Below are 23,146 nucleotides of genomic sequence, written 5' to 3' on the forward strand. Positions count from 1 at the left end.
ATAATAATGTTTAGATCGATAGCAATACACTGATGAGCTAGCTCACAGTAGTGAACATTTTTCGAAGTTGAATCACTAAATACTGTTATAAATAGTACAGTAGAAGAGGTTATGAATGTTACACAGCAATTAAAAAAGAAAGTAGGAATGTGTAAATATCTGCTATAGATATCAAAGTTTGCTGCGATGTACAACATCCAAAAATGGCAAATAGAACGTTTGCAATGGAAGTGTTATGTAAGATAACCAAACCATTCCAAAAGTAAATAACGGTATAGAAAACCAAAAAAAATAATTTCGAAATGTTACGTCAATGTTAAATTATTGGAATAACATATCGATTCACATATAAGCAATACAATAAGAATATTCTTAGAAATCTGTGCATACGCTAACAAGAGAAAATTATTACTGATAGTAATTGTATAACATACATGGTTTTAGCAATCGAACAAAATTGAGACTCATTGAAGGCATGATAGAATAAAAATATCTACTTATAGTTGGCATTGAATAGTGGTAAACAATATAAAATTTAGAAATGAGAATAGAACAAATATCATGGGAGCGATCGCATCGATACTTACTATCCAAATTCTGACGCCTACTATATAAATCAAAGAGTAAGGACTATAGCGCATGCGCTAAACATGAACGAGCACGGAATGTGGATGACGAGTAGTTATGAGACGCATGCGCAGTTGCATCGGTTTAATCGCGTGACGTAAATAAAAAAGGGGCAGGACGCCACGGGGTACGATGTCTAATTTGCACAGCGGTCTGTCAATCTAATGCAAAAAGAGGGACAAGATGGCGGGCGGAGGATCAGTGTAAGCGAAAACAGTTTATAAATGCTTCGTTACCAGAATAGAGCGATAATATAAAAAAATGATGAATGAAACTAACCTTTATTTTTAGAGATGAAGACATTAAGATAAAACATAAAGCGTGACTTTACATACACTTTAAATTTTGACAAGTGCTTTTACAGTTTCACATTCAAGTTTGTCTTTATCCTGTCAGCAGCACTCCTGCTGAGGCGCAAGCTATACATGCACCCTAGTATTTATTCTCTATACAAATAAGAATAGCATCTGACTTGCACTACGTTACAGACCAGCAACACAACTATTACAATGAATGTATAGTAAAACTAGACCAAATAAAAAGGTGCTCCGCCTTCTCATCTTGAACTAACATTTAGCTACGCACTTTCCTCGGACACGCGCACGTATATATCAGTTTACTGGCGAGCGAATGGCGGCTGGTTGCTATGGGTGACTTAGGGGGCGGAGCTTGTAACCGGGGAGCTGTTGGTCTGTTAAAGGAGACATAACGGAAGACAAGCAATGTGCCCGTAGTGTACTGAAAGCCTGAGAGAGGGAAATATATCGGGAGAGTAACGTGATGAGGAGCGTGTTACAGGTTATGCTTGCAGTTGTAGTTTGTTATTGTTATGTGCATTGTGAGTGTGATGTATGCTATATGCACTAACTATAGCTTGTCTCTTAGACTGTTCCCTGATATAGAATATACAGTGTACTTTGCGTTTATATATGTTACTCATTTTTTTTAGTGCAGTTATGCAAGTGGAATTGTGCTGTGACGTGTCTGTGCTATACACGTTGCTTTATTTATTTACATCAGTATTCTATTTGTACAACATAACGTTATACAGTGAGATGCTGACATGACCTCTATATGCTTTGTTTATATACAGGTGTTAAAACGTGTCATGTATGGTGTATCATTCTGTACAGTTTATGTGTGTGATGATAATATCTAACTGATTATGTACTGTATATATGCTGTGTGCACTAATAATATCTCATTTGTACAGTGTGTTTTATAGAGTGCATGCCTGATAACATTTTATAAGTACATAAACTGTGCACTGATAATGTACAGTTTGTTGTGTAGATACAATGGGGAATACAACTGTAAGATAAATGTTTATAAATTGTGTTACATGTTTAGGAAATGTTTTGTTTAAACCATGTCTCAATGATCCAAATAAAAGGGGGCACATATAATTCTGCAGATAAAATGGATACCGAGGTCACAATTGAAAGGAATTCATTTAAAATTTGAATAGAGGTATTTTTTTGCAATATACTTCCAATAGCAAAAAGGCCTCTAGTAAAATATATTTTTTCAACGACATATGCACATATGCTGTGTGTCTGTGCACCAGAATTCAAGCATCACACTTTCTCAACAGTGGTTTGTATGATACAGTATGTTTAACCGTAAAGGGGTTAAACACACAGTAGAAGTGCCTCTCAGGACCTGCAGAGCACTACAGATCCAGAGTTGACCCTGCGCTGATTCAATCACGCACAACTCGGATGTGGTTTCTGCCCGAGACCAGCAGTGCTCTGCAGGCCCCCAGCAGCACTTCTACTGTGTTTTTAACCCCTTTGTGGGGGTTAAACACAAAGTAGTGTAGGGTCAATAGTTTTAAAATTACATGCTCTAAGAAATTAGAGCATCTAATTTTTTGACTATTACAACCCTTTAAGTCTTCACTGACAAATGGACACCACCGCCAGCACTCCGAGCAGACATTGTGTTTGAATCCTGATCCACTAGTCACATTAAGGGGTGATTTATCAAGCTGAGGCGGACAGGGGCACATATACGCGCCCCTGTCCACCACAGCTCGCCTCTGGTGGTCTGAATTCTCCTAGAGGAATTCAGCATTGCACACAAGCGCTATTTTGCGCTCGTGTGCAATCACGCCCCCTGCCTGCGCACAGCCAATCAAGTGCGGGCAGGAGCTGTCAATCTCCCTGGTCGGAAAAGACTGGGGAGATTTAATTTTGCCAAAAAAGAGGTGGCGAAAGGTTAGGGTAGCAGTGGTCTGATGACCGCTGCTTGTTAAATACGGTGTGCAGGTTCTCTTGTGAGAACCTGCAGCCGCAGGGGCTCAAAAACTGTCAAAAGCCTTTGATAAATCGACCCCATAGCATATGTGCATATGTGGCTGAAATAGTAATAACTTTTAGTAGCAGCATTTTTGAACCAGTGTTGGGTTTGTTTGATGCACATTGAGTCAATTCTGACATGATACACATTACTGCTGACTCTCTGGCACTTATATAGTGCTTGAATGCGTGTGTACTAGGTGCATGCAGCATATGCCTCTGAAACTGTTTACAACTTTTACTAAAAACATTTTTTTTGTTGCTAAAACAAGTGTATTACAAAATGCTTCCTATCAAAACAAATGCACCCAGACACTATATAAATAATAGCTTGACACAAATGCACCCAGACACTATATAAATAATAGCTTGACTAATTATTCTGGAAAAATATCACTAAGATTTACATATTAATACACCCATGTCTAGAATAATCCAAAAATAACCTCCAAGAGCATATTTAATAGCTATGGTTCATGGTATTTAAGTGACAGTAAACATAATACATTATTTATGTTATTTAAATATGGTAGCATAGCAAAAAATCTTCCAATAATTTTAAATAGTGCAGACCCTCTGAACATTATTATTTATCTCAAAAAAGGAAAATGCATAGAAATAAATCACACAGGTAATGCCGCTACAGATCCTTGTTGATCCTATAACCCGAAGTGCACAGGTAATCGCACAGTTCACACACAGCTGTAAGGGGTGCACACCGAAAAAAACAAGACGAGCAAGCCCTAACCTATAGCATATAATTCATGAAAAAGGCAGCACTCCAAAGCACCTTTCAAATTAAAATATTCCTTTTATTGATACATCCATAAAAACGAAGCAGAGACAGCCTATAGTACCCTGACACGTTTAATGCCTCACTGGCACTTAGTCATAGGGATACTTCTCATGAGCGGATCTCCCAATTAAAGGTAAAGATGCCCAATCAAAGTGCTTGATTAAAAACAATTAATAAATCAACATTTATATTGATACATGATATTCATTGTTATCAAATTTGCAAGTAAGTAATTGTCGACATGTCCACATCAAGTTTTATATATTTGCGTAAACGTCTTTATCTCATTATGAAGAATAATACATACATAATGTTATTCAAAAATATTTCTAGCTTATTTTAAGGAATAATGCATATATTTTACTGATTTCATTATTAAAGTTTTATGCATTATATCTGGGGACTGCAAAAATTACAGGAACTATGTTGGGCATCATTTTGTTTTATTTTATTTCTTTTCCTTTATTTTATTCAACCCTACCTTATCATTGTGGATATTTCCCCACTTGTATCATATACAATTAATTTTCAGAACTATTATTCTAGTTTGTTAAAAAAAAATATCATACAAATAGAGAAAACCAAATTCTTCCAGTGTGACAGAACAAAACAAAATTAGGTGACAAAATGATTTATTCCACAAAATAACTCATCCCACTCACAATTTAAACCGTGAGGGGATATTGTTCTTAATTTTTGTATCCAAAATAGTTCCTTTTTTCTTTATCCACATGTTGGTATGTATATCTTCTTTACTGCTAATAAGACTAGGTGATCATTTATTAGACAGTGTCGGTGCTTTTTTAGATGCAAATTTAAAATTGTGTTTTATAGGTACTAGTGTTTCATCACTTTTGAGAACATGCAAGATTTTCTTTAGAATTTCACAAATTGTATGATATTGTTTAGAGTACTCAGTGGAAAAAACTATAGAGTCTTTGGTAAATTCATTACCCATAACATTATACATAGTTCTACTAACTTTTCCCTTTCTAACTTCAGACAAGGATTGTTCCAATAATTTGTCATTATAGTCCCTAAGTTTAAGTCTAGCCATTAGAGATTGTGCTTGGTTTTCAAAAATAATTTCTAAATTGGTATTTCTTTTTAATCTTAAGGGGACATTCCAGCCAAAATTTGAATCCACATGGATACATTTCAGTTTTGAATAGAAGCATATTTGTAATATACATGCATTGGCAAAAATGCTTCTAGTAAAAGTTATAGCTGTTTCAAAAGTGTATTTAGGTATGCACCGTGCACCAGCATTTTAAACAGAACACATGCTCAGAGAGCCTAAGGTGCTTGTACCATCTGGTATTGACTCAATTTGTTAATTACTGACATGATTCAAGCCCCACTAATGCTCTGAACAGCTGTAGTATTTAAAATAATGGTGCACTGAGAATATCTTGTTATGCTTGACATGCACGTGCAGAGAAAAATGCTAACACTAAAACAGTAATAACTTTAACTAGAAGCATTTTTGCCAATACATGTATATTGCAAATACTGTATGTTTCTATTGATTCAAATATGTAATTAATCTATGTGCATTTATATTGTGACCGGAATGTCCCTTTTAAGAATTGGCTTTTAGGAATTGATTTTATTAAATGTCTGTGGTGACATGAGTTTGCATGTAATATAGTATTCCCAGATGTTGGTTTGCAATATGTGTCAGTTGTTACTAAGCCTGTTGTAACTTCACCCGTTGGGTATAGGTCTAGAAAATGTGTTTCCTCTCTCTGAGTTTCTCCCTCAAATTGTAATTTTAAATCGTTGTTATTTATATATTCTAGAAAATATATAAAACTTGATATGGATATGTCGACAATTACTTACTTGCAAATTTGCCAACAATGAATATCATGTATCAATATAAATGTTAATGTTTTATTAATTGTTTTTTAATTAAAGGGACACTGAACTCAAATTGTTTCTTTCGTGATTCAGATAGAAGATGCAATTTTAAGCAACTTTCTATTTTACTCCTATTATTAATTTTTTTTCATTCTCTTGGTATCCTTATTTGAAATGCAAGAATGTAAGTTTAGATGCCGGCCCATTTTTGGTGAACAACCTGGGTTGTTCTTGCTGATTGTTGGATCAATTCATCCACCAATTAACAAGTACTGTCCAGTGTTCTGAACCAAACAAATAGCTTAGATGCCTTATTTTTCAAATAAAGATAGCAAGAGAACAAATAAATAATTATAATAGGAGTAAATTAGAAAGTTGCTTAAAATGGCATGCTCTATCTGAATCACGAAAGATGGGTTCAGTGTCCCTTTAAGCACTTTGATTGGGCGCCTCTCCCTTTAAATTGGGAGATCTGCTTATGAGAAGTATCCCTATGACTAAGTGCCAGTGAGGCATGAAACACTTCAGGGTACTATAGGCTGTCTCTGATTCGTTTTTATGGATGTATCAATAGCTATATATGTATATTTTAACTTGAAAGGTGCTTTGGAGTGCTGCCTTTTCATGGATTGTATGACATAGAAATACATTACTTACCATGTATGAAAGAAAGGGAATTCAGTACTCTGGCTTTATAAAAATAGAAAATTATATGCTTTATTACTCATATTTTGGATGCATTCTCTGTTTTAGAAAAAAAATGTGACCCTAATATCCACCATAAGTGAAAAATGATACAAATATAAACAGCAGTCATGTCTTATAATGCCCCTATTAGAAAGTGAGCCATGCAGAGAAGATCCTCTAGGTAATGCAGTCACTGTGTGTGCTATTTCCAACAGTAGAAACACAACAAGTAGCAGCTTGTGTGTCCGATGCCCCTACTTAAGCCATATGTTTGTAGTCTGCAGCACTTGTGTTTCTGCTGCTGGAAATAGCACACAGTGATTACGTTACCTTGACTTAGAGAATCTCATGAAAGTACTTGCTGCCAGTCTTGCTGTGGCAGACCGAGCCGGTGTGGCTGTGGCATTTGCAGAGGAAGGAACTTTGATACAAAACTCATATACAAGTGAGTGGTTCAGTAACCTAACAACTTCAGTTGGGGCATAGGTGCAGTTTTCTGCCTGACCAGTGACTGTATGGCTTAAAGTGAAAGTCAATCCTATCGTTTGTGAAACGATAGGATTGACCATTGGAACAAATAAAGGAGACTTTAAAATAGCGTGCAGGAAATCCGGCGCCACAAGGCATCAAGCCGGATTTCACGCACAGCTATTGGCTAAGAGGTGAAAACGTCACCTCTCAAGCAAAACAGCATTCTGCCGTGGGCTGCCTGAGCAGCTCAGTGCGGCAACACTTGAAACAAATAAAGGAGTATTCTGCATGAAGTATTTTATACTTCATGACTGAAAGTCCCCTTTATTTGCTCCAATGGTCAATCATAGCGTTTCACAAACGCTAGGATTGACTTTAACTGGATGCCGTATCTAATTTTGCTGCCATTCTCATACATGTGCTGTACCTGGTTAAAAAAAAAAGACCTGTGTTTACTGAGCAAAACTTTGCATTACTGTTGGGATTACTTGCATGCCTTTTACTATAACACTTGTGCGGCATGGCTATTCGCTGTATTAAAGTGAATGTAAATGCAACAGTATTGCTTATCACCATATTAGCAATCTCTACAAATTAGGGGGACTTTAATTCATCGTTTTTTTTTTGTGTACCTGCAAAATCCAAAAATATACCTTTTTATCTAATTTTCTGACACGCGATTCCTCCGCCCGCCATGTTGTACCTCTTTTTGCCAATAATTGACAACAGCGATTGCCAATCCGGTTTTCCACCCTGTGGCGTTCAACCCCTTTTATGTAACGTCATGCGCTTCTTCTGCACATGCGTTAGCATAAAATACCCAGCTTCAGAAGGGATGCGCGTCCACGAGACGCGCATGCTCTATTAGACTCATATACAAATTCTGACTAAGAACGAACACTTGCAAGTAAGTATCGATGCCGAAGTAACACGCACTTTGAAGTTTGCTAATATTCTAATCGCCTTATATTTGTATCGATCGCATCTACAGAGAGGTTATTTTTTTATTAACTATACTATGTTGCGCCTTGAAGATATCCTATTTTCACGCTTGCGCACAGTATTTTGGTTAGTAAACGCATGCGCAGATAAAGTACCAAGGGCATGCGCATAGTAAGGGCTCCACGGGTGCGCGCTTTAGAGATACGTATAGAGCGGGTGGGACTGCTCTATACGTCACACTCTGAAAAACACAGAAGTGCCGGATGGGAGGAGTTCGACCTGAAAACGGAGCAAAGTTAGTATTTAAAATAAATTTAAAATTATTTATATTTTTAAAAAAAAGTTTGGCGGTTTGAATAAGGATGTGTTATAGAAGTATTAGGAGCCTTGAGTAATTGTAAAATTTACATTCACTTTAACACTGCTTTAGCAGCGTATGATATAGACTTCCAAAGTGCAAAAATCCAATTACATATCCTGCCTAGTCATTATCTGTTCATTCAGTACTGGTGCAGCAGGGTGTTGCTTCTCTGGTAGGGACTGCATGACTCGCTTTCTAATAGGGGCATTATAAGATATGATTGCTATTTCTATGTATTGTTTTCCACTTATAGTGGAAAGTAAAGGGACAGTAAAGTCAAAATTAAACTTTCATGATTCAGATCGGGCATGTAATTTTAAACAACTTTCCAATTTACTTTTATCATCAAATTTGCTTTATTCCTTTGGTGGTATTTTTGAAAAGCTAAACCTTTTAGCTTTTCAAAGCTAAACTGATTTCTAAACCATTGAAAACAGTTAGCTCAGAGCATTTTGAAAGTTTTTCACAGTTAGACAGTACTAGTTCATATGTTTCATATAGATAACATTGTGCTCACTCCCGTGGAGTTATTTAGGAGTCTGCACTGATTGGCTAAACTGCATGTCTGTCAAAAGCACTGAGATAAGGGCTGTAGAGGCTTAGATACAAGTTAATCACAGAGGTAAAAAGTATATTAATATAACTGTGTTGGTTTTGCAAAACTGGGGAATGGGTAATAAAGGGATTATCTATCTTTTTAAACAATAAAAATTCTGGTGTAGACTGTCCCTTTAAGGTCACATTTATTTCTGAAACAGAGAATGCATCTGAAATATGAATAATAAAATATATATATTTTTATAAATGAAGAGTGCTGAACTCCCCTTCTTTTACACATGGAAATAAAGTAATGCATTTCTATGTGTGTCCCTTTTTGAGATAAATAATACAAAAATGTCATTGCAATTAAATCATTACAGTTAACAGAACATGTTGTTAATTACTTTGCATGCTTTGGAAAGTTTAGTTATAAATTATTCCCCCACCTGTGTGTGACATACCACTTACCAAACCAGTCTGTTTAAAGCAACAGTAAAGTCAAAATTAAACGTTCATGGTTAAGACCGAGCTTACCATTTTAAATAACTTTCCTGTTTCTATTATCAAATTTGTTTGTTGTCTTGGTATCCTGTGTGGAAGAGTATATCTTTGTAAGCTCATAATTTAATAATATTCATGCAAACATTGTTATTCCTTTAAACACATATACATAAAAATATGATGTTTTCAAGATAGGTTCATTGCGCAAGTAATAGGATAAAATACAAAAAAATTCATCAAATTGGTACTATATACTGATCTTATGATATTTTTACCTTTTTAATGCTATAACGATAAGCGCTGTTCCTCCGCCTGCCATATTGCTCAATTCCCGGGGGGGTAAACAACGATTAGTGGATTGCAGATTCATCATCTGCCAATCAATTGAGCAATATGGCAGGCGGAGGAACGGCGCTTATCGTCATAGCATTAAAAGTTAAAAATCTCAGAACCAAAAATGGGCTGGCTCCTTCGGTCTACATTCCGGCTCTGAGCCGTCGCAAATTGTCTCAGTCAGGTCGCTAGCACTCTCCCACCTTGAGGGAGATCTGGGGGCTCCCACCCGCTCCTACTCCAGCGATCGGACCTGTATAATGACCGGCATCGCTGGGACTTCACATTTTGCGCGGTGACGTCACGTGCAATGACGTGATGACGTGACTGCACAACTTTATTGAAAATTCCCAATAACAAGTAAAGGGAAAGGGGGCATGCTGCTTAGAAGCTTGTATCTCAGGCATCTAAGCAGCTACAGACCCCACCGTTGGAAAGGTAATCGCCTAACCTTTCCAACGGTATAAGTCTTGGGGATCTGGAAAAAAAACACAAAAACAATTTAAAAAAAAAATATATATTTAAAAAAACAAAAACAAACCCCCCTCCCCCTCAAATTAGCTTAGCACCCAGGTGGGAAAGTGCTTAGCACTCAAAGGGTTAAATAAAGATAGCAAGAGAACAAAGAAAAAAATTGATAATAGGAGTAAATTAGAACGTTGCTTAAAATTGCATGCTCTATCTGAATCATCAAAGAAAATAATTGAGTTTAGTATCCCTTTAAGGATAATGAAAAAATTGTAATAATATGGATGATTACTTAGAATAATCAGATATATTGAAACATACATTTGTGGAGAGAGAGGAGATAGGAAAGGAGAGGGAGTCTCCCCCCCCCCCCCCCCAACAAAAATGTGTGTTCTATTATAACAAGGGAGGAAAGATGGAGATGTATATCCCAATATTCCATTAAAAACACCAAAGAGCTTAATTATTCTGATTAAGCAGAGAAAATATATATCCTTGGCTGGATTCACACTGTCACCCTGATATAGGAATCAGCTCACCCTTCTGTTCCAAATACTGAAGCCCAAGAGAATCCAAAATATGAGAAATAGAAGAGAACCTAGGATATAGGAAAACTTTAAACCTATCTTTCCTTGGTGCTGCCTTTATCTGTTAGGATAAGGACTGTGTATAATCCTGGACCCTAAAAACAACTTTTAAATATTTTCCCAGGTCTTTGTCAAATATCATCTTCCCTAGCTTAGGCCTTGAATTGCAAGCGACTATGGACATAACTTAATCTGCTGCTTCTAGTACAGGTCTGTTTAGTATCTAGTTTGACCAAAAGAAAGTCTTGACTTTAGCTAGCGAACCCAGATACTTAGGGCCAGATTAAAAGTGGAGCGCTATTTAATGCTACCGTTCAAGTGTTAGGGGTTGCTGTGTTCCTTGTTCAAAGGGGAATTGCCTGGTATTTCAGCGCTGGACTGTCCGTAATAGTCGGGATCAGACTGATATACTACAGGAAAGTTCTTCTCTGTGAAAAGTATTACTGGGCTAAAAGAAGCTGCACCCCAGTGGTAAATCGCCATAGAACAGGCTAACAATAGTATTGAGACAGTTGTTCGTTCCTGTGTATGTTTGTGTGTGTGTGTGTGTGTGTGTGTATATGTATGTGTGTATATATATATATATATATATATATATATATATATATATATATATTCTATTTAACCCCTTAAGGACCAAGGATGTGCCAGGCACGTACTAAAAAAAACGGTCGTTAACGACCAAGAACGTCCTCTGGGATTTCAAGCTCTGGAAGCGATTGATCCTCAGAGAGTTCTTTGCCATGAGGTGCCATGTTGAACTTCCAGTCACCAGTATGAGAGTGATAACACCAAATTTAACACACCTGCTCCCTATTCACACCTGAGACCTTGTAACACTAACGAGTCACATAGCACCGGGGAGGAAAAATGGCTAATTGGGCCCAATTTTGACATTTCCACATAGGGGTGTACTCACTTTTGTTGCCAACGGTTTAGACATTAATGGCTATGTATTGAGTTATTTTGAGGGGACAGCAAATTTATACAGGCTGTACACTCACTACTTTACATTGTAGCAAAGTGTCATTTCTTCAGTGTTGTCACATGAAAAGATATAATAAAATATTTACAAAAATGTGAGGGGTGTACTCACTTTTGTGAGATACTGTACATGTGAAGGGTTATTCAGGGATTCCTGACAGATATCAGTGTTACAATTAAACTATTGGTTATTTTGAAAACAAAAAAAAAATGGTTTGGAAATAGCAAAGTGCTACTTGTACTTATTGCCCTATAACTTGCAAAAAAAGCAAAGAAATGTAAAAATAGCCCTGGTCCTTAATGGTAAGACAATTTAAAAATGGTCTGGTCACTAAGGGGTTAAAATACTTAGAACGTATTTTGCCATGTGCAGAACATTGGAATGTCAAATATTTACAGTAAATGCACAGTATAACACTTATTAAAAATAAATATTGCATAAATATGATTTTACATGTTTTCATCTACTTAACTGCAAAGGGCTCCAATGCACATATGTATGTGTCTATCTGTCTATCTATCCATACATACATACATATCTATCTTTAGACATGTGTATGTATGGCTATGTTAAAGCCCTTTGCCTGAGATCTCATATCTTTGAGTCCTCATAACTTTTTTGTGCAATATTTTTAAAATATTTTTTATTAGATGGTGTTATGAGTGTATAATTCAACAAGAACTATAAAAATGGCTCTATAGGAGGCGCTTAATGATAGAATACATAAAACATACATGGTAAAACAAAGTATACATACAGATAATGATACACAACAATAACCCTAGTCACAGGATATACTGAACTCCCATATATTGTCAGTTCATCAGGGGTTAAAGCTCCTGGACTCCCATGTATTGTCAGTTCATCAGGGGTTAAATTTCCTGAAGCAATTTCAGGATCACAGTGGCTACACTCCTTTTCACACGAATGTAGTGGAATAAAACAACAGCATCTAGCAAATATAAGAGAGGCGCCTCATGGGTGTATCAATCACCAAATAGACAAATCAGATAGAAAATGTCAAACCACCGGGTACTCACATTTCCATAGAGCACCCTTATGTGCTAGTAGACGAAGGCTGGCAGTATAAAGGTGTCAGCTCACCTCCTCCCGACAGCTGCACATAGTCCAGGGACAGCTCAAACACACTCACAGTGATGAACCAAACAGTAGGCCCAGCACATATGTGCACCTGGCAATTAGGGCTTGTAAACACTGTTGTAGTTTAAAAACTGATTTATTAAAACCATATAAAATTCAAACAATACAGTGTTAAAAGCTGGTGGGTATGCACAGTCTGTACCCCCAGATATTCAACGCGTTTCTCAGCAGTTACGCCGTTTCCTCAGGCATAACAAACCCTATACTGATGCACTTATTTAAATGCTATCCTATCCAATCAGATTCTGAGAGCACAGGTGTAATGAACATGTCATCTAATCACTAACAGTCTAGCTGTAGTTTCAAACAGTCAGTTTCAAAACAGTGTTAGATCTAAAATATGTCTACATTATATAATACAATCAATCAATCAATCCCAACTGATTAATACTTGTATAAAAAGCTATTTCACAGATAAAATCATATGTACATATATCCTATTGGAATTGCGATGAAAAACGCTTATGATGAAACAGAATATAATAAATAACTGACACCTCAAATATGATAGATCAAAAGTAGATGACACATTAATGCTAACATTAATGGGACATGAAACCCAAAATTTTTCTTTTATGATTTAGAAAGAGCATGCAATTTCTCTTGTTAAGTGTATCCAGTCCACGGATCATTCATTACTTATGGAATATATTCTCCTTCCCAACAGGAAGCTGCAAGAGTCCACCCACAGCAAAGCTGCTATATAGCTCCTCCCCTAACTGCCATATTCAGTCATTCTCTTGCAAGCCTCAACATAGATAGGAGGTTGTGAGAGTCTGTGGTGCTTTCTACTTAGTTTATTCTTCAATCAAAAGTTTGTTATTTTTAAATGGCACCGGAGTGTGCTGTTTATCTCAGGCAGTATTTGGAAGAAGAATCTGCCTGCGTTTTTCTATGATCTTAGCAGACGTAACTAAGATCCATTTGCTGTTCTCACACATTCTGAGGAGTGAGGTACTTCAGAGGGGGAATGGCGTGCAGGTTTTCCTGCAGATAAGGTATGTGCAGTAAAATATTTTTCTAGGAATGGAATTGACTAAGAAAATACTGCTGATACCGAAGTAATGTAAGTAAAGCCTTAAATGCAGCGATAGCGACTGGTATCAGGCTTATTAATAGAGATACATACTCTTGTAAAAATGTGTTTTAAAACGTTTGCTGGCATGTTTAATCGTTTTTTAACATATGTTTGGTGATAAAACTTATTGGGGCCTAAGTTTTTTCCACATGGCTGGCTTAAATTTTGCATAGAAACAATTTCCACTGTTATAGTATAAAAGTTACAGTTGGTGCAGTTAAAATTACAAACAGTGACATTCAGCTTCCCTCAGCAGTCCCCTGCATGCTATAGGACATCTCTGAAGGGCTCAAAAGGGCTTCAAAAGTAGGAGCTGTTATGACTGTTTAAAACATATTTTTCGTTTTGTTAATCTGTTTTTTGTATTAAGGGGTTAATCATCCATTTGCAAGTGGGTGCAATGCTCTGCTAACTTGTTACATACACTGTAAAAATTTTGTTAGTTTAACTGCCTTTTTTTTCACTGTTATTTCAAATTTTGGCAAAATTTGTTTCTCTTAAAGGCACAGTAACGTTTTATATATTTGCTTGTTAACTTGATTTAAAGTGTTTTCCAAGCTTACTAGTCTCATTATTAGTCTGTTCTAACATGTCTGACATAGAGGAAGCTCTGTGTTCATTATGTTTTAAAGCCATGGTGGAACCCCATCTTAGAATGTGTACCAGATGTACTGATTTCATGTTAAACAATAAAGATCATTTTTTGTCTTTAAAAACATTATCACCAGAGGATTCTGTTGTGGGGGTAGTTATGCCGACTAACTCTCCCCACGTGTCAGACCTTTTGACTCCCGCTTTAGGGACTCACGCTCAAATGGCGCCAAGTACATCAAGGGCACCCATAGCGTTTCTTTACCAGGGGATTCTGTCGAGGGGAAAGTTATGCCGACTAACTCTCCCCACGTGTCAGACCCTTCGACTCCCGCTTCAGGGACTCACGCTCAAATGGCGCCAAGTACATCAAGGGCGCCCATAGCGTTTATTTTACAAGACATGGCAAAGGTGGTGAATAATATTCTGGCAGCAGTATTAGTCAGACTACCTGAAATTAAAGGAAAGCAGTTAGCTCTGGGGGTAGATACAGAGCATACAGACGCTTTAAGAACCATGTATGATACTACCTCACAATATGCTTAGTCTGTGGGTGATTTTTTTTTTTGACTCAGGGAAGATGATTTAACCTGATTCTGATATTTCTACATTTAAAATTTATGCTTGAGAACCTCCACTTGTTGCTCAGGGAGGCTTTGGCTGCTCTGAATGAATGTGTACAATCGCAGGGCCAGAGAAATTGTGTAGACTGGATAAATAATATGCAGTGCCGGTGTGTACTGATGTTTTTCCAATACCTAAAGAGGTTTACTAAAAAAATTTTTTAATAAGGAATGGGATAGACCAGGTGTGCCGTTCTCTTCCCCTCCTATTTTTTAGAAGAATGTTTCTTCTGTTATGTGTGATCAGTCCACGGGTCATCATTACTTCTGGGATATAACTCCTCCCCAACAGGAAATGCAAGAGGATTCACCCAGCAGAGCTGTATATAGCTCCTCCCCTCTACGTCAGTCCCAGTCATTCTCTTGCACCCAACGACTAGATAGGATGTGTGAGAGGACTATGGTGATTATACTTAGTTTTTATGACTTCAATCAAAAGTTTGTTATTTTACAATAGCACCGGAGCGTGTTATTACTTCTCTGGCAGAGTTTGAGGAAGAATCTGCCAGAGTTTTTTACTATGATTTTATCCGGAGTTGTTAAGATCATATTGCTGTTCTCGGCCATCTGAGGGAGGTAAAGGCTTCAGATCAGGGGACAGCGGGCAGATGAATCTGCATTGAGGTATGTAGCAGTTTTTATTTTCTGAATGGAATTGATGAGAAAATCCTGCCATACCGTTAAAATGACATGTATGTATACACTTCAGTATTCTGGGGATGGTATTTCACCGGAACTACTCTGTTAAAGGTCACTAATCCTTTTAATAACTATTTATCATGTAAACGTTTTTGCTGGAATGTAGAATCGTTTACATTGCTGAGGTACTGTGTGAATAAATATTTGGGCATTATTTTCCACTTGGCAGCCTTTTTTACTTTTATTTGTGACAGTTTCGTTTCTCTTCACTGCTGTGTGGGAGAGGGAGGGGCCGTTTTTGGCGCTCTTTGCTACGCATCAAAAAATTCCAGTCAGTTACTTTTATATTTCCTGCATGATCCGGTTCATCTCTGACAGATCTCAGGGGTCTTCAAACTTCTTTGAAGGGAGGTAAATTCTCTCAGCAGAGCTGTGAGAATTCTTATAGTGACTGTGAATAAAAACGTTGCTTTGCATTTTTTATGTCAAATTTAATTAGTGTTATTTTACTAATGGGAACAAGCCTTTGCTAAAAGTTGTGTTGTTTTAAAGTTTGATGCTATAACTGTTTTTCAGTTCATTATTTCAACTGTCATTTAATCGTTTAGTACCTCTTTGAGGCACAGTACGTTTTTGCTAAAAAAGATTATAACCAAGTTGTAAGTTTTTTTTACTAGTGTGTTAAACATGTCTGACTCAGAGGAAGATATCTGTGTCATTTGTTCCAATGCCAAGGTGGAGCCCAATAGAAATTTATGTACTAACTGTATTGATGCTACTTTAAATAAAAGTCAATCTGTACAATGTGAACAAATTTCACCAAACAGCGAGGGGAGAGTTATGCCGACTAACTCGCCTCACGCGGCAGTACCTGCATCTCCCGCCCGGGAGGTGCGTGATATTATGGCGCCTAGTACATCTGGGCGGCCATTACAGATAACATTACAAGATATGGCTACTGTTATGACTGAAGTTTTGTCTAAATTACCAGAACTAAGAGGCAAGCGTGATCACTCTGGGGTGAGAACAGAGTGCGCTGACAATACTAGGGCCATGTCTGATACTGCGTCACAGCTCGCAGAGCATGAGGACGGAGAGCTTCATTCTGTGGGTGACGGTTCTGATCCAAACAGATTGGATTCAGATATTTCAAATTTTAAATTTAAATTGGAAAACCTCCGTGTATTACTAGGGGAGGTCTTAGCAGCTCTTAATGATTGTAACACCGTTGCAATACCAGAGAAACTGTGTAGGTTGGATAAATACTTTGCGGTACCGGCGAGTACTGACGTTTTTCCTATACCTAAGAGACTAACTGAAATTGTTACTAAGGAGTGGGATAGACCCGGTGTGCCGTTCTCACCCCCTCCAATATTTAGAAAGATGTTTCCAATAGACGCCACCACTCGGGACTTATGGCAAACGGTCCCTAAGGTGGAGGGAGCAGTTTCTACTTTAGCTAAGCGTACCACTATCCCGGTGGAGGATAGCTGTGCTTTTTCAGATCCAATGGATAAAAAATTAGAGGGTTACCTTAAGAAAATGTTTGTTCAACAAGGTTTTATATTGCAACCCCTTGCATGTATCGCGCCGATTACGGCTGCGGCAGCATTTTGGATTGAGTCTCTGGAAGAGAACCTTAGTTCATCTACGCTAGACGACATTACGGACAGGCTTAGAGTCCTTAAACTAGCTAATTCTTTCATTTCGGAGGCCGTAGTACATTTAACCAAACTTACGGCTAAGAACTCAGGATTCGCCATACAGGCACGTAGGGCGCTGTGGCTAAAATCCTGGTCAGCCGATGTTACTTCTAAGTCCAAATTACTTAATATACCTTTCAAGGGGCAGTCTTTATTTGGGCCCGGTTTGAAAGAAATTATCGCTGACATTACAGGGGGTAAGGGCCACGCCCTACCTCAAGACAAAGCCAAAGCTAAGGCTAGACAGTCTAATTTTCGTCCCTTTCGGAATTTCAAAACAGGAGCAGCATCAACCTCCACTGCACCAAAACAGGAGGGAGCTGTTGCTCGTTACAGGCAAGGCTGGAAGCCTAACCAGTCCTGGAACAAGAGCAAGCAGGCCAGGAAACCTGCTGCTGCCCCAAAGACAGCATGAATCGAGAGCCCCCGATCCGGGACCGGATCTAGTGGGGGGCAGACTTTCTCTCTTCGCCCAGGCCTGGGCAAGAGATGTTCAGGATCCCTGGGCACTAGAGATCATATCTCAGGGATACCTTCTAGACTTCAAATTATCTCCCCCAAGAGGGAGATTTCATCTGTCAAGGTTGTCAACAAACCAGATAAAGAAAGAGGCGTTTCTACGCTGTGTACAAGATCTGTTATTAATGGGAGTGATCCATCCGGTTCCGCGGTCGGAACAAGGACAAGGGTTCTACTCAAACCTGTTTGTGGTTCCCAAAAAAGAGGGAACTTTCAGGCCAATCTTAGATTTAAAGATTCTAAACAAATTCCTAAGAGTTCCATCCTTCAAAATGGAAACTATTCGGACAATCTTACCCATGATCCAAAAGGGTCAGTACATGACCACAGTGGATTTAAAAGATGCTTACCTTCACATACCGATCCACAAAGATCATCACCGGTATCTAAGGTTTGCCTTCTTAGACAGGCACTACCAGTTTGTAGCTCTTCCATTCGGATTGGCTACGGCTCCAAGAATCTTCACAAAGGTTCTGGGTGCCCTTCTGGCGGTACTAAGACCGCGAGGGATTTCGGTAGCTCCGTACCTAGACGACATTCTAATACAAGCTTCAAGCTTTCAGACTGCCAAGTCTCATACAGAGTTAGTTCTGGCATTTCTAAGGTCGCATGGATGGAAAGTGAACGAAAAGAAGAGTTCTCTTTTTCCTCTCACAAGAGTTCCATTCTTGGGGACTCTTATAGATTCTGTAGAAATGAAGATTTACCTGACAGAAGACAGGTTAACAAAGCTTCAAAATGCATGCCGTGTCCTTCATTCCATTCAACACCCGTCAGTAGCTCAATGCATGGAGGTGATCGGCTTAATGGTAGCGGCAATGGACATAGTACCTTTTGCACGCCTACACCTCAGACCGCTGCAATTGTGCATGCTAAGTCAGTGGAATGGGGATTACTCAGATTTGTCCCCTACTCTGAATCTGAATCAAGAGACCAGAAATTCTCTTCTATGGTGGCTTTATCGGCCACACCTGTCCAGGGGGATGCCATTCAGCAGGCCAGACTGGACAATTGTAACAACAGACGCCAGCCTACTAGGTTGGGGCGCTGTCTGGAATTCTCTGAAGGCTCAGGGACTATGGAATCAGGAGGAGAGTCTCCTTCCAATAAACATTCTGGAATTGAGAGCAGTTCTCAATGCCCTTCTGGCTTGGCCCCAATTAACAACTCGGGGGTTCATCAGGTTTCAGTCGGACAACATCACGACTGTAGCTTACATCAACCATCAGGGAGGGACAAGAAGCTCCCTAGCAATGATGGAAGTATCAAAGATAATTCGCTGGGCAGAGTCTCACTCTTGCCACTTGTCAGCAATCCACATCCCGGGAGTGGAGAACTGGGAGGCGGATTTCTTGAGTCGACAGACTTTTCATCCGGGGGAGTGGGAACTTCATCCGGAGGTCTTTGCCCAAATACTTCGACGTTGGGGCAAACCAGAGATAGATCTCATGGCGTCTCGCCAGAACGCCAAACTTCCTCACTACGGGTCCAGATCCAGGGATCCGGGAGCGGTTCTGATAGATGCTTTGACAGCACCTTGGAACTTCGGGATGGCTTATGTGTTTCCACCCCTCCCGCTGCTTCCTCGATTGATTGCCAAAATCAAACAGGAGAGAGCATCAGTGATTCTAATAGCGCCTGCATGGCCACGCAGGACTTGGTATGCAGATCTAGTGGACATGTCATCCTGTCCGCCTTGGTCTCTACCTCTAAGACAGGACCTTCTGATACAGGGTCCATTCAGACATCAAAATCTAAATTCTCTGAAGCTGACTGCTTGGAAATTGAACGCTTGATTTTATCAAAACGTGGTTTTTCTGAGTCGGTTATTGATACCCTGATACAGGCTAGGAAGCCTGTTACCAGAAGGATTTACCATAAAATATGGCGTAAATACCTATACTGGTGCGAATCCAAAGGTTACTCCTGGAGTAAGGTTAGGATCGCTAGGATATTGTCTTTTCTTCAAGAAGGTTTAGAAAAGGGTTTATCAGCTAGTTCATTAAAGGGACAGATTTCAGCTCTGTCCATCTTGTTACACAGGCGTCTGTCAAAAAATCCAGACGTCCAGGCTTTTTGTCAGGCTTTAGCTAGGATCAAGCCTGTGTTTAAAGCTGTTGCTCCGCCATGGAGTTTAAACTTAGTTCTTAACGTTTTACAAGGTGTTCCGTTTGAACCCCTTCATTCCATTGATATAAAATTGTTATCTTGGAAAGTTCTGTTTTTAATGGCTATTTCCTCGGCTCGAAGAGTCTCTGAGTTATCAGCCTTACATTGTGATTCTCCTTATCTGATTTTTCACTCAGACAAGGTAGTTCTGCGTACTAAACCTGGGTTCTTACCTAAGGTAGTCACTAACAGGAATATCAATCAAGAGATTGTTGTTCCATCCTTGTGTCCAAATCCTTCTTCAAAGAAGGAACGTCTTCTACACAATCTGGATGTAGTTCGTGCCCTCAAGTTCTACTTGCAGGCAACTAAAGATTTTCGCCAAACTTCTTCCCTGTTTGTCGTTTATTCTGGACAGAGGAGAGGTCAAAAAGCTTCTGCTACCTCTCTCTCTTTTTGGCTTCGTAGCATAATACGTTTAGCCTATGAGACTGCTGGACAGCAGCCTCCTGAAAGAATTACAGCCCACTCCACTAGAGCTGTGGCTTCCACTTGGGCCTTTAAGAATGAGGCCTCTGTTGAACAGATTTGCAAGGCTGCAACTTGGTCTTCGCTTCATACTTTTTCCAAATTTTACAAATTTGACACTTTTGCTTCTTCGGAGGCTATTTTTGGGAGAAAGGTTCTTCAGGCAGTGGTTCCTTCTGTATAATGAGCCTGCCTATCCCTCCCGTCATCCGTGTACTTTTGCTTTGGTATTGGTATCCCAGAAGTAATGATGACCCGTGGACTGATCACACATAACAGAAGAAAACATAATTTATGCTTACCTGATAAATTCCTTTCTTCTGTTGTGTGATCAGTCCACGGCCCGCCCTGTTTTAAGGCAGGTAAATATTTTTTAAATTATACTCCAGTCACCACTTCACCCTTGGTTACTCCTTTCTCGTTGATTCTTGGTCGAATGACTGGGACTGACGTAGAGGGGAGGAGCTATATACAGCTCTGCTGGGTGAATCCTCTTGCATTTCCTGTTGGGGAGGAGTTATATCCCAGAAGTAATGATGACCCGTGGACTGATCACACAACAGAAGAAAGGAATTTATCAGGTAAGCATAAATTATGTTTTTCTAATAGTTACCACCACACGGGACTTCTGGCAGACAGTTCCTAAGGTGGAGAGAAGAGTTTCTACTCTAGCTAAGCGTACCACTACCTCTGACGAGGACAGTTGTGCTTTTTAGATCCAATGGATAAAAAATGTTTATTCAACAGGGTTTTATCCTGCAGCCCCTTGCATACATTGCTTCTGTCACTGCTGCTGCGGCGTTCTGGGTTGAGTCTCTTGATGAGGCTTTACAGTTAAGCGACTCCATTGGATGAATATATTTGACAAGCTTATGCTAGCCAATTCCTTTGTTTTCTGATGCCTTGTTCATTTGACTAGACTAACGGCTAAGAATTCTGTTTTTTACTATACTGGCGCGCAGAGCGCTATGGCTTATATCATGGTCAGCTGTCGTGACTTTAATAAATAAGCTACTTAACTTCCCTTCAAGGGGCAGACCCTATTCGGGCCTGGTTTGAAGGAGATTATTGCTTATATCACTGGAGGAAAAGGTCATGCCCTTCCTCAGGATAGGTCTAAATCAAGGGCAAAAAAAAAAAAAAAAAAAAGTCTAATTTTCGTACCTTTTAAAAACTTCAGGGCAGGTGTGGCATCCTCTTCCTCTAAGGCAAAACAAGAGGGAATTTTTGCTCAGTCCAAGGCGGTCTGGAGACAATCGGACCTGGAACAAAGATAAGCAGGCCAAGGAGCCTGCTGCTGCCTCTAAGGCAGCATGAAGGAACGGACCCCTATCCGGTAACGGATCCTATAGGGGGCAGACTTTCATTCTTTGCCCAGGCGTGGGCAAGAGATGCCCAGGATCCCTAGGCATTGGAATTTATATCCCAGAGATATCTTCTGGATTTCAAAGATTCCCCCCCAAAAAAAGGGGAGATTTCGCCTTTCACAATTATCTGCAAACCAGATAAAGAAGGAGGCATTCTTACATTGTGTACGAGATCCATCCAGTTCCAAGAGAGGAACAGGGACAGAGTTTTTACTCAAATCTGTTTGTGGTTCCCAAGGAGAGGGAACCTTCAGACCTATTTTGGATCTAAAGATCTTAAACAAATTCCTCAGAATTCCGTCATTTAAGATGGAAACTATTCGTACCATCTTAACTATGATCCAGGAGAGTCAATAGAGGACTACAATGGATTTGAAGGATGCTTATCCTCACATTGTGATGCATAAAGATCACCATCGTTTTTCAGGTTTGCCTTTCTAGACAGGCATTACCAGTTTGTAGCTCTTTCCTTTGGGATATCTACAGCCCCAAGAATCTTTATGGAGGTTCTGGGGTCGCTTTGGCGGTCCTTAGACCGCGGGGCATAGAAGTGGCCCCTTATTTAGACGACATCCTGATACAGGCGTCAAACATCCAAATTGCCCAGTCTCATACGGACGTAGTACTGGCATTTCTGAGATCACATGGGTGGAAAGTGAACAAGGAAAGAGTTCTCTATCCCCAATCTCAAGGGTTTCCCTCCTAGGGACTCTGATAGATTCTGTAGAAATTAAAATTTACCTGACGGAGTCCAGGTTGTCAAAGTTTCTAAATTTCTGCCGTGTTTTTTTCATCCCATCCGCGCCCTTCGGTGGCTCAGTACATGAATGAAATCGGCTTAATGGTAGCGGCAAGGGACATAGTACCGTTTGCACGTCTACATTTCAGACCGCTGCAACTATGCATGCTCAGTCAGAGGAACGGGGATTACACAGATTTGTCCCCCTGTTAAACCTGGACCAAGAGACCAGAGATTCTCTTCTCTGGTGACTATGTCGGGTCCATCTGTCCAAGGGTATGACCTTCCGCAGGTCAGATGGGACAATTGTTACAATAGATGCCAGCCTTTTAGGTTGGGATGCAGTCTGGAACTCCCTGAAGGCTCAGGGATAGTGGACTTAGGAGGAGACCCTCCTTCTAATAAATATTCTGGAACTGGGAGTGATATTCCATGCTCTTCAGACTTGGCCTCAGTTAGCAACTCTGAGGTACATCATACTCAGTCGGACAATATACACGACTGTGGCTTACATCAGCCATCAAGGGGGAACAGAAGTTCCCTAGCGATGTTAGAAGTCTTACAATAATTTACTGGACAGAGACTCACTCTTGTCTATCAGCTATCCATATCCCAGGTGTTGAGAACT

General features: G+C 39.4%; 1 protein-coding gene across 1 annotated transcript in view; it reads left to right on the plus strand.

Moving 5' to 3' along the window:
* Positions 1-1,336: 1,336 nt before the first annotated feature.
* AHI1 (Abelson helper integration site 1) overlaps positions 1,337-23,146 on the plus strand; it is a 658,331-nt gene continuing 636,521 nt past the window's right edge. Inside the window, exon 1 of the mRNA XM_053710899.1 lies at positions 1,337-1,425. The gene's annotated coding sequence lies outside the window, so the exon portion shown is untranslated. The remainder of the gene's footprint in view (positions 1,426-23,146) is intronic.

This window comes from Bombina bombina, chromosome 4 (assembly GCF_027579735.1).
Source record: "Bombina bombina isolate aBomBom1 chromosome 4, aBomBom1.pri, whole genome shotgun sequence".
Classification (NCBI taxonomy): Eukaryota; Metazoa; Chordata; class Amphibia; order Anura; family Bombinatoridae; genus Bombina; species Bombina bombina.